Source organism: Tupaia chinensis, unplaced genomic scaffold, assembly GCF_000334495.1.
Source record: "Tupaia chinensis unplaced genomic scaffold, TupChi_1.0 Scaffold000597_1, whole genome shotgun sequence".
Taxonomy (NCBI): Eukaryota; Metazoa; Chordata; class Mammalia; order Scandentia; family Tupaiidae; genus Tupaia; species Tupaia belangeri.
The window spans coordinates 3,825,717-3,838,156 of NW_006160114.1; the positions used below are offsets into that span (position 1 = coordinate 3,825,717).

Sequence of the window (12,440 nt, forward strand, 5' to 3'; positions counted from 1 at the left end):
GAAAAAACCTCTCCAAAAAAAAAAAAAAAAGAAGCTCTAAAGGGAGTGCTATACCAGGAAAACTAAAGGACAAGTCTGGAAATATTGATAATAATGCTGAATCTTAATGGATTAAATTCTCCAATCAAGAGACACAGACTGGCTGAATGGATTAAAAAACAAAACCTATCTGTTGCCTATAGGAAATTCACCTCGTGGATAAAGATAGACATAGTTTAGGGCTGGCAGGTGGTGTGGTAGTTAAGGGTGCTGGACTCCCACATGGCCGACTGTGGTTCAAGTCCTGGACCTTGCAGCTTCTTTTCTCGCTTTCTCTCCCCCCACCCCCTCTCTCCTCCTCTCTGGTCAAATTAAAATAAATAAATAAAAGTTAAAGAAAATAATTATTTTTTTTAAAAGATATACATAGACTAAAAGTGAAGGACTGGAAAAAGGTATTCCATGAAAATGGAAACCAAAAAAGGCTGGAGTTGCAATACTGATTTCAGACAAAATAGGCTTTAAGACAAAAACCACAAGAGGAGACAAAAAAGGGCATCACATAGTAGTGAAAGTGCTAATTTACCAAGATATAATGCTTATAAATATCCATGGACCCAACACAGGAGTACCCAAATACATATAGGGAAGAATGCTAGATCTAAAAGGAGACAGACTGTAACACACTAGTCATTAGGAAATTATATGAGAAACACTGTCAAATAAGAAATGGCATTTAGTTCTATGTGTATAGACATTTGTGTCAATGGGTGTTTCAAAATTGTGTGAGATTCTGGGACCAGCAGTTAGCGTAATAGCTATGTCGCTGGACTCCCATGTAGTCAACCACAGTTTGCGTCATGGACCCAGTGGCTTAAAACTCACACCGGGCATGTGTGCGTGCGTTGCCCAAGATCCGGAGAGGAGAACGGAGGAGAAGGGATTGTAGCGCGGCCATCCCCCCTGGGGAGTGATTTCTTGCTTTCTGTCTCTCTGTCTCTCTCTGTCTTTTTGGCAAGTGCATGCACCCTATAGCAAAAAACCTCTTCAAAAAAGAATAAAAAAAAATTGTATGAGATTCTTAAATATCTGTTATCTAAGAGTATGTTATTAGTAATACTTGTAATGTTAAATAGTTCTAATGTAGCATGCCACAGAAATCATCAAATTTGTCATCTTAGATTATGATCAAATCAGATCTCTAACTATGGTCATTTTAAGTTTTGTTGTCCATAGTTAAATGCTTTATTCTGATGCTCTTTCTTTTTTTTTCCTTTAAATTTATTTATTTACATTCATTCGCTATGTATTATCACAGCAAACAAAATGAGATTTCCCATCCAGAATACTCTGTGTATTGGCTCAATCAAGCACATCAACATATATGTTACCGTCAACAAACAATTTTACATTTCCTATTTCCTATATATTTTGTTATTTTTGCCTTTCTTGATTCCCTATCTCTCACTATCTGCCATGTCCCACACTCCTCCAACACTGTCTCTGGTATCCATGGTTGCTTTCTATGCCTTTCTCTCCATTTTATTTATTCACTAAAGAACTTAATTAATCTAAATATTTCCAAGAGCAAGCACAGCTGATATATACATCTCCATGAACACAAGTCTGACCCTAGGCATAAACCTCAGTGAGTAGAATGAACATGCAACATAGCAGTATCCAGCTGGGACTATATAGCTTACTGCAGTCCTCAAATACGCATTTTTAAAAATTTCATGAAAAATAGTTTTCATGATTTTTTTCCTGAAAAATTTTTTAATTAATTAATTTACATACATCCCCTAATCATCATCACAGCATACAAAAAATGGTTATCTATCCAGAATATACTGCATAGTAGCTTAATCATGCATGTTATCAGTAATTTTCCATTTCTAGTTTCATATATATATATATTTACCCCTATGTTTGATCCTCTGCCCTTTCCCACCCTCTTCTCACACTGTCTCTGGTGTCTACAGTTGTCTTCCATGCCTTTTCCCTCCACATTTTATTGACAATACAATTTCTTAAATAATCTAACTACTTTAATAGCAAGTTCAGCTGGTAATTTCAAGAAAAGCAGTTTTGAATTGGTAAGAAAATTTGCTTAAAACTAAAAGCATGGAAACAGGTTAGAATCCTGTTTAAACAGTAGGTACATGAACCTATCAACAGCTCAAGACAGGACAAAAACTCTTAAAACCAGACAACAAAGACTAGAAGAAAAGCAGCAATATTTTACTCAAAAGTCACAGAATGCTATTTTACCAGTTCAGTCTCATGTATTTATCTTCTGTTGTGGTTTGAGCTTCTCGATTGAATTCTGAGATATAATATTCAACTCCAGACTTGTCCCTAAGATTAAGTTGGCCTTGTTCTTAGTTTTTGAACTCTTATTTCTGTGTGACTACATTTAATTTTCCTAACATAGCACTTCCTTGAGAACTTCTTGGAGATCTGGCCTGGTGCTGGTAAATTCTTTCAGGTTTTGTTTATCTGAGAATGTTCTTGTCTTTTCTTCCCATATGAAGGACAATCTTGCTGGGTACAGTATTCTCAGTTGAAATTGCTTTTTCTGTAACACTCTGAATATATTTTCCCATTTTTTCTTCGCTCGCATTGTTTCCGATGAGAGGTCTGCTGTTAGCCTGATGGGATATCCTTTGTAGGTAGTTTGCCGTTTCTCTCTTGCCAATCTTAGTATCTTGCCTTTGTCTGTAGTTTTGATCAGTCTGGCTATAAGGTGTCTTGGAGAAGATCTTCTTGGGTTGATTCTATTTGGGATCCTTTGTATTTCTTGGGATTGGATCTCTGAGTGCCTCTCTATGTTTGGAAAGTTTTCTTGCAGGATTTCATGGAATAGATTGTCAATGCCCTTGTGAGTCTCTTCACCTTCTGGGATTCCAATTATCCGGATGTTTGGATGTTTGTTGGGATCTAGTATTTCTCGTATATTGTTCTCAAATTTTTGGACAATTTTCTTAGTCTTTGAGGTGGATTTTTCTAGGCCAGCAATTTTCCCTTCTACATCTGAGATTTGATTTTCTGTATGATCTAGTCTGCTTTTAATACTTTCAAGAGAGATTTTTTTGACTTCCTGTATTATAGTTTTTATTCTCTAATGATTTCATTTGATTCTTTTGTAAAGTGTGTAATTCCTCTTTCAGATCTTGCAAGAATTTCCTCACCTCCCGGCACTCGTCAGCTCTTTTCTCCATTCTGTTCTGCAGTTCATTGTTTCTCTTCTCTTCCATCTCTGTTAGTTTCGCCATTATCAATGTTCTAAATTCTTTATCAGACATTTCCATGATTTCCGTTGAACTGTCTGTGGATGAAGAGGAGCCATTCTTTTCCCTTGGGGGAGAGGTATTTTCTTGCTTTCCCATATTTCTTGTGGTCCTGTGGTGATTTCTAGTCATCTGATGGAAAAAGTGTGTTTCTTCCCAAACTTAAAAGTTCAATCTGAGCGTCCAGGAGCATGCAGAAAAGGAAACAGAGAGAGAGAAACAACAGCAACAAAAACAACCAAGAAGCAGAGAAACAGAAAAGAAAAAACAACAAAACAAAAAAACTAAGAAAAATTATTTTTTTTAAAAAAAGCAAAAATTAGAAAACTGCACAGTGTGTAGGCTCACCACACAAAATCACTAGTTCTTAGTAGCCATGAAATAAATGGTCTTTGGCCTGTGCCCTTGCCATACCTGGGTTGGGAGGGGAAGAAGGGAGTATTAACAAGATAAAGGAAAAGGAGGGGCTGAGAGCCCAGAAACTGCTTAACTTTAAAAAATTTTAAAAAGGAAAAATTACCAAAAAAATGAGAAGACAGAGACAGAGGTAGAGAAAGACAAAGACAAAGACAAGAGGCTGCAATGTCTTCTTCCTACCACATGATTTTGAGGACTGGAGGCTGAATTATCAGTGGAAAATCTTCATTTCTCCTAGTCTCCTCAGTAGCAATGAAGGGGTCTCCTGATGCTCTTTCTGAAACATTTGGTAACAGGCTACAATCCACAAATTGACTCTTTTTAAGGAACTTAATGAAAAAGACTCTGACAAATACTCTTGAATATAGGTTTTTGGTAACTTTGAGGATAGTTCTGAACTTCTGGGACTTAAACGGAAAGATTGAACCACAGTAACACTGCAAACTCAATAGAAGAGAGATTAATTACATGAGATCGAATTAATGAAATAGAATTTTATAACTTTTGACTAAAACATTACTGCTTTTCTTCTATGCTTTGTTTTCCAGATTTAAGGATTTTTTTTGTTTTCTTTTAAGCTCTTGATAACTTCAGCAATTTGTTATTTTTTTTTTTCTAAACAGAATTGAAACATAAACTGTTCTCCTTTCCCGACCCCTTTGGAATTGGGAAAGTATTTGTGAGTATTCTTATTATGTGGCAGTATGGTTATCTGCATAAGTTTAAAAATACCTGTTGCCTTTCATCAGAAATTGGAAACACTGATTATTGCCAGGGATTTGACAGGAATGTCATATCTGAAGATATGACCAGAAAGCTAAGGAACTAAGGTTGATCTCAAGAAAGCCAACAAAAGCTCTTGGAAAAATTGCCTGGTACCATAAACAGTTCTGGCAGGCAGGTAAGTAAAGAATGACACTTCCTGACAGGCCCAGAAAACACTCCAGTATAGGTACTTAAGGGTACAGTCAGATGGTGAATTCCTGACTTGGCTCAGTACCCTTGGGAGGCTTTTTAAAGAGTCTAATCCAAAGTTCCTTAAAAAAGTTCCAGTAACGTCAACTAAATCAATTAGTATTCTTATTGGGTTTTGTGCAAATAACAGACCAAATTGAGACTTAACATCTTTTTTGCAAGTTAAGTTAGTTTATGCTTCTCTTTGGTAAAAGGGGGAATGGAAAGAGAGAAAAATGTTTCAGAAGAAAACTATAGGGCACTTGTTACCAGATTTTAGCTCCGTCCACATTTTATTTATTTATTTTTTTTGAGTTTTTAGTATCTACCTACTGTTTGAACAGAATCCTAACATCTTTCCTGGCTTTAAGTCTTCAGCAAATTTTTCTTAACTTTTTTTTAATTTTAACTGATTAAAGCTAAAACTGCTTTTCTTGAAATTAAAAAAAATAAAAATAATGACAGCAAACTAAAGACAGTGCAGGAAACGGGTGGGCAATGGGGTTGAGGAGGAAATCAGGGTGAGGAAAAAAAAGCAAAACATTTAATGGACACAAAAATACAAAATTGTCTGCTGATAATGTGTATATCTTTGACTGGACTGATATGTAGTGCATTCAAGATGGCAAAATTCATTTTGTATGCTGTAAAGAGATATAGTGATAAATATAAAAAATATTAAAAATTCATTTAAAAAAAATCCCAAGAGGAGAATGGAGAAGGGATTGTAGTATAGTCTACCCCCTTGGTGGGGGGTGGGGTTCTCACCATCTCTCTGTCTCTCTCCAGTGTGTACAGACACCTTATAGGAAAAGAAAGTTATAGTTTTAGTTTCATTTATTGTTCTAAGCTTGAAATCAGTTATGATAACCACGTATGATATCATATGTGCATCACCCCTACTATCACAGAATTTAGTATTTTCAAAAGGCACTATTTTTAACTATCCCAAAACACTAGGAAAAACTTTTTTTTGAGAGCTTTATGCTATAGGGCACGTGAGCTCACCAGAAAGATAGAAACAGAGAGACAGAAAGTGAGAAATCACCCCCTAGGGGAGATGGCCACGCCACAATCCCTTCTCCTCTATTCTCATGGGATCTTGGACATGCACGCACACGAGCCAGGTATGAGTTTAAGCCACCGGGTCTTGGACTCAAACTGTGGTCGACTACATGGGAGTCCACTGACATAGCCATTATACCAACTGCTGGTCCCAGGAAAAACATTTTTTATAGAACTTATTTCCCAGTCCACTGAAGATGGTGCAGTCCATACTGAATGACGGTACTAGAAACTACATGGCCAAATGTGGGTTGAATTCCCAGTCTGGTTGACCTGAAATGTACACACTTGTGAACAAGATGCTGACAAGCTGGAGGGCTGGAGGAAGGAGATCACAGAGTGATTAGATACTACAGAGGGTACTTCTCTTTCCCATTTTGTTCCATGTGTTCTGTATCATGAGTAAAATACATTTAAAATAATAATTTTTCCTACATACCAAGTATTCTTAGGCCCAGCATCTGTTTTATCAGAAGTTAATGATGAAAGTCAAATGCATTTAAATATTATGCTTGAAAAGAATATATCCCTGTATATCACAAAATTACTTTTTGATAATCCTATTAGTAACAGGTACTATTAAAATAAAGTAAGTTTTAGGACCAGCAGTTAGCGTAATGGCTATGTCGCTGGACTCCCATGTAGTTGACCGTGGTTCGCGTCCCAGACCTGGTAGCTTAAAACTCACGCAGGGCACGTGTGCGTGCGTGCCCAAGATCCCAAGAGGAGAATGGAGGAGAAGGGATTGCGGCATGGCCATCTCCCCTGGGGGGGTGATTTCTCGCTTTCTGTCTCTCTGTCTGGCGAGTGCACACACCCGATAGCAAAAAAACCTCTCCAAAATAAATAAATAAATAAATAAAAATAAACAGGTTTTTAGGGCCAGCAGGTGATGTCGTAATTAAGACCCTGGATCCTACATGGCCAACTGCACGGTTTAGGTTCTAGGCCCAGAGGCTCGAAAAACATGTGTGGTGCCTGTGTGGACGTCCAGCATATTCTGAGAGGAGACCTGAAGGGAAGGGATTGCAGTGTAGTCATGCTTCCTAGGAGGTGATTTCTCATTTTCCCTCCTTTTGTCTTTCTATCTCTCTCTGGCAAGCACACATGCCCTATAACAAAAACTAAAAAAAAGGATAGCCTGGTTTTACAATTTTTCAAATTCTTAGTATGTTTGGCACATTTAAAACAATCAGGGCTATTGTTTAAACATAAGATTGAACTATCATTCTCTACAGTAATAGAAAAATTTCTGAAACTGGTTGGCCATAAAAGTGCAAATTAAAATTTCTGTACACTTACACTTGAGAATATATGTATTTACTTATTTAATTTTGCCAGAGAGAGATTAGGATGAGGACGAAAAAGTGCGCCCCATGGGGAACAGCCATCCCCAAATCTCTTCTCTTCCATTCTCCTTTTGTTATTTTGGGTGCACTTGTACATACATGTGCCCACTATGTTTCTCAAGCTGCCAAGTCCAGGACTCAAACCATGCCGTCGGTTATGTGAGATCCAGCTGCCTTATCCCCTATGCCATCAGCTGGTCCAAGGACTTATTTTTAAGCCCATCATTTATGTAAACAGAAGACAATGAAAGAAAGCAGAAAAAAATGTGTGCATAGTTTGTAACCCTTATTTTTTAGCATTAAAAAAAATCATATATGAGCCCAGGTATGGAGAGGCACTCTGCTAAAAACACTGTGCTCCACAGGCTGAGACTACATGGGAGGTTCAGATTCAATTCCTGGTTCATTCTAAAGGCCAGGTGAGGTGGCAGGGAGGAAGAGGCAGGAGGATCATGATCTTGAGGATGGCCTGGGCAAGACAGTAGAATTCTGTCTAAAATAGCTGACTGTGGTGTCATGTGCTGTGGTCCCAGCTGGAAAGCTGAGGCAGGAGATGATGACATCGGGAGATCCTGACTAAAAAAATAAATAAAATCATATATATTATCCATTTGATAGACAATAATTTCATTCACTGGAAAAATGCTGATATTCCTAAGAGTTTACAATAAATGTATATTCTGCCTTCCATGTATTATTACCATAAATAAATTACCACTGAACTATGAAGAGCTTATACCTCAAATGACTTCTAATGTATGGGAACTACTTACTGGCTCTACTTCAAAAATCTCCATACAGTTTTTTTTTTTTTAGTTCTCCCATTCCCATTTTATAATGTTTTTTTAATCTTCAAATGCTTTTGGCATTTTATAATGTTTTTTTAATCTTCAAATGTTTTCAGACTAATTTCTTATTCTTCCCTGGGACTACTCCAACTTTTACTAACACTACAGGCTACTCCTAAAATACTTGGGGTAGGAAAAACATTAAACTCATTGAAATTTGTACCAAAAATATAAATCATGTGCAGAGCATGGACCATGCTTACTTTAGCAAAGTAGAAAACTTTCTTACTTTAGAAATTTTAGCCACGTCCAAAGTTGTAAGGAAGCGACTACTGAGTGAGCAAGTCATTGCTGTATTTCTTTTTGGTGTGAAAGAACATCTAGCACCAGATCTGGAACAGTAGTCTTTAATGTGTATTTATCTGTGTGTGTGTGTGTCACACACACATGCACACACAAAGGACTGAAAGGATATAAACCCTGTCTGGAAAGTAGATTGTGAAGACAGGATCAAAAAAGAGCCTTTACTATTGCTTTATCTCTTCTGTATTGATTTTTTTAAAGATCATGCTTGAACTACTTAAATGTGTGATTTATATCCAGATGTGTCCAAAAAGTACATAATTTCCACACTGTGCACTTGGGATGCTCTCCCACCTGTAAAAGCTGTCCAGCATATTAACCATCCTTCTTTTCTCTCTTGTCAGAGGTAAGCAGCAAAATTTTAAGTCATTTCACTACACTACTATGGAGTTTTTCCTTTCAATTCATGATTTTTTTTAGACAAACTCATTTATTTGACACATTAAATATGCAAAGGAAGATATATGACTTGCATAAAAAGAATCACATTTCATAATACTTGAACACACAGCTGTCATCAAAAATAATGAATTGTAGAATGGACCCCAGGATTTAATGCAAAATATGCCCAGTACAGACAAGTTTCAGGCTTCTAAACTCACTGAATCCAGTACTAAATGTGATTCTTTATATTCTTTAGCTTCTTCCAAATCTTTTTCATTTTCTAATGTCTGCTGAAGATCCATATATGCAGCGTCCAATCTGCGCTGGCAATCTGGGATCATCATCCAGGACTCTTGTACGATCTCCACCTACTTTTTAATGGCATAATTTTCACCATCTTCAGCTTTCAGTTTTTCAATCTTTTCTTCTTGTTGTTTTGCTTCTTTATCATACATCTTTTTTTTTGACCAATTGCTTCACCACGCTGGTCTTGATCTTGATCTGCCTCCTGTGAGGATGGCCATTGTCCCTCAAGTTCTGGGAAGGAGGGTAATTCATGATTTTTAAAGACCTTAGCACACATCTTGTTAGTGAAGTTGCCATCTAGAAACTGTAATCTTTGTCAGCTAGCTGCATTCCTAGACCTCTCACCAGTAGCTTTATCATTCCCTTTGACATTAGATTTCAAAGAAGAAACTCTAAAAAGTTGACCTGTGGTGAGTCTAAATCTTTGGCAATAAGGTCAGATAATGGCTTTTTTCCAGAGACTTTAGCTTCTCTTTAAGAAATGCCTCATGGGGGCAGCAGGTGGCATGTTGGTTGAGGTACTGGATTCCCACATGGCTGACCATGGCTCAAGTCCCGGACCTGGCAGCTTGCTTTCTTATTCTCTCTTTCTCTCTGTCTGTCTCTCTGTGGTCAAAATTGAAGAATAATGACAGCAAATACAATTTTTAAAAAGTAAATCTTTAAAAAAAAAAAAAAGAAAGAAAGAAATGCCTCACACTAATTTTTTGGCTATATTCCAGGCTTGACTTAATTCACTTTTTGCTCCTGTCTAGCCAAGTATCGTTGTGTGGCACATGTAGAATTAAATGTTGACTTTCCAATTGTGTAAAAGTAATTAAAATCATACCTATGCACAAGTACATTCATGATTTAAATTGGCACATGATCAGTATTTCTTAGGCTTTTATCATCAGCCGATGTCACCATAATAGTTCAACAAAATCATTTATACAATATTATACAACTTGTAGTCTATGACTATCTGAAGAACTCAGGATGCTGGGTATTAGTGAGTTGGGTAAGACCCTTGCTTCTGAACACCCAAATTATAGCAGTCTCTTGCTGCACATGGGCAAAAATAAAGTGACCAAAACTGAGTCTATTTTCAATCACACCTTATGTTGTTTTTAATATATAAATTTATAAGAAAATCAATCTTATATAACTGCCTTAGAATCTCTATGAATTTTCCTGGTGGTCAACTTGGCAAATGACAGAGACTGAGATTTACTGATGATCTATTAAACTCTACAAACTAATGTTATTCACTTTAAACAATGAGTGGGAAGATTTTTTTAAAAAAATTACTTAATTAATTTTATTTATTCATCCATTTATTTTAATTTGACCAGACACAGAGAGAGAGAGAGAGATCCAGAATATGAACCATGGTCAGCCATGTGGGAGTGTCCAGTGCCTTAACTACCATGCCACCTGCTGGTCCCCCCTCCCTTTTCTTGTTCTTTTTTTTTTTGGCGGGGGGGGGGGGAAGATTTTGGTATAAGATAGAAATAACGGAAAGGTAGAAATCCTGGATGATAGTCTTAGTCCTTCTACTGATTGTAGGTTTTAAGTTATCTCTTTTTCTTCTTCTTTTTTTAAATTTTGCCACAGGATGTATATTTTCATCAGAGACAGAGAGAGAGAGACAGAGAAAGGTGGGAGAAAGCACCTCCCAATGGGTATGGTAACACTGCAACTCTTCTCCCCTATTTCTCCATTCTGCTGGGGTTTGGGCACACATGCGCATGTGCCTAGTATATTTCCTAAGCCACTGAATTTGGGATTCAAACCACATGGTCAGTCATATGGAATCTGGCTCCCTAACCACTAGGCCATGGGGACAAACCTGTAAGATATTTCAAGTCTTTGGACCTTATATTACTCATCTACTTAAAAAAAAAAAAAAGTTTGAACAATATGTTCTTTTAGTCCTAACACCTTGTTAAATACTGTCAAATAGAAAGCAATAACATGCTTAGAATTTTTTACAGAATCCAGAGTATCTATAAATAGCATCTCATTAATATTCACAGTATTCATAGAAGAAAATAAAAAGGTTTTATGTTCATATAAAAAGAGTCTTCAAAAAATTCAGAAGAAATGCATATTATAAAAAAATACTATGCATGGATTTCAAATGTTTTTACATCAAAATAAAGTCATACTAATTTGTTATATAACATGTCTGACAGGATGCAGTTTAAGTCATTAAGGATAAGACTCCAGTTTGAAAAGAATCCCTATCAGAACATGAATTCTGCTAAAATTGAAGCAAAAACGAATATTGAATTTATGTGAAGCTTATGTAAAGAATAGTGACGCCATTAAAGTTTTATGAAAAGTCTATGGGGACAATGACAATCTCCAAAGAAATCAGCAATGTACAAATGAGTAACTCACTTTTAGATGGATGATACCACGAAAGGCAAGGGACAGGACTTCAAAAGACACGTTCATGGCTCCTGGGAACTAGTGATTTCAGGGGAATAAGAGAAATGAAGATTTTCCCCTGATAATTCAGCCTCCAGCCCACAAACTCGAGTGGTAGGAAGAATTTCAAGCCTCCTGTCTCTGTCTCTCTCTACCTCTGTCTCCTCATTTTTTTGTGTGTGTAATTTTTCCTTTTGACAAATTTTTAAGGTAAAGCATTTTCTTGGCTTTCAGCCCCTCCTTTCCCTTTATCTTGTTAGTAATACCCTCTCCCCCTCCCAACCCAGAGGCAAGGGAACAGGACTTCAGAAGACACTTTCATGGCTTCTGAGAACTAGTGATTTTCTAATTTTTGCTTTTAAAAATATATATATATGTTTTTTTAGTTTTTTTCCTTCACTTTTTATCTGTTTCTTGGTTGTTTTGGTTGCTGTTCTCTCTCTCTGTTTCTTTTTCTGCATGCTCCTGGAAGCTCAGATTGAACTTCAAGTTTGGGAAGAAACACACCATCCATCAGATGACTAGAAATCACTGCAGGGCCACAAGAAATATGAGAAAGCAAGAAAATACCTCTCCCCCAAGGAAAAAGAATAACTCCTCTTCATCCACAGATGGTTCAATGGAAATCATGGAAATTTCTGATAAATAATTTCAAATATTCATAATCATGAAGCTAACAGAGATGGAAGAGAAGAGAGACAATGAACTGGAGAAGAGAAAAGAGAAAGGAGCTGATGAGTTCCAGGAGGTGAGCAAATTCTTACAAGATCTAAAAGAAGAATTGCACACTTTACAAAAGAACCAAATGGAACTGTTAGAGATGAAGACTATAATACAGGAAGTCAAAATCTCTCTTGAAAGTATTAAAAGCAGATTAGATCATACAGAAAATAGAATCTCAGATGCAGAAGAGAAAATTGTGTGTGTATATGTGTGTGTGTGTGTAACTAGAAACGGAAAATTATTGATAACATGCATGAATAAGGCACTATGCAGTATATCCTGGATGGGAAACCACATTTTGTATGCTGTGACGATGCCTAGGGGATGAATGTAAATTAATTAATTAAAAAAAAGTTTCAGGAGGAAAAAGAAAACGAAAACTTTTTCTTGAAATAAAAAAATACATA

At 36.6% G+C, this 12,440-nt stretch overlaps 1 protein-coding gene and 1 pseudogene across 2 annotated transcripts in view; both read right to left on the bottom strand.

Annotated features, from left to right (window-relative positions):
* The window catches only part of LOC102492345 (NEDD4 binding protein 2 like 2), a 113,446-nt gene that overhangs the window by 42,917 nt on the left and 58,089 nt on the right, over positions 1–12,440 (bottom strand). The window lies entirely within an intron of this gene.
* Positions 8,677–9,147, bottom strand: LOC102494133 (tubulin-specific chaperone A pseudogene; annotated as a pseudogene).